Raw genomic sequence first — 561 nt, forward strand, 5'->3', positions numbered from 1 at the left:
AAATTTGAATAAACAGATAGACCTGATATTTTCTTAGTGTCAGGATGACCATAAATATGATGAAGCAAAATTTAAAAACATTCATTTTGTTACTACACAAAATATTCCTTTTTTTTCTGATTTTTTTCTTTTTACTTTTTACATCAGAGTTCATGCTGTGCATGTATTTGTGGAAGCGTGGAGTACTGTTGTCCACAAATGAGGTGATTTATTCATTGACCTGAAAGATTGCTTAGTGTCTTGAATGTTTTCTCCCTGAATTATCTTCCTGTTTCTACTCAGTGTTCATCATAATAAGTGTACTTTTTTTGGGGGGGGGGCTTTATTTGTTATTTATTTGTAAGAAAGTTGTTCAGATTTGACCCCACAGGTAATCAATCCAGGTACCATAGTCATTTTGGAAACCCCAGAACCGACCGTCCACACGGACAAGTGTTTATACCTACATTTCCTAATCTGTGCAACCTCATAGTTTAAAGGACATTGGTGAATTTTACACAGATTACTTTATGAAATTTCAGTAGATTGCTTTAGATAGCCGAATTCATGTCCTCTTGTAAT

This window comes from Callorhinus ursinus, unplaced genomic scaffold (assembly GCF_003265705.2).
Source record: "Callorhinus ursinus isolate GAN/ISIS: 27379988/994484 unplaced genomic scaffold, GSC_fseal_2.0 scaffold4786, whole genome shotgun sequence".
Classification (NCBI taxonomy): domain Eukaryota; kingdom Metazoa; phylum Chordata; class Mammalia; order Carnivora; family Otariidae; genus Callorhinus; species Callorhinus ursinus.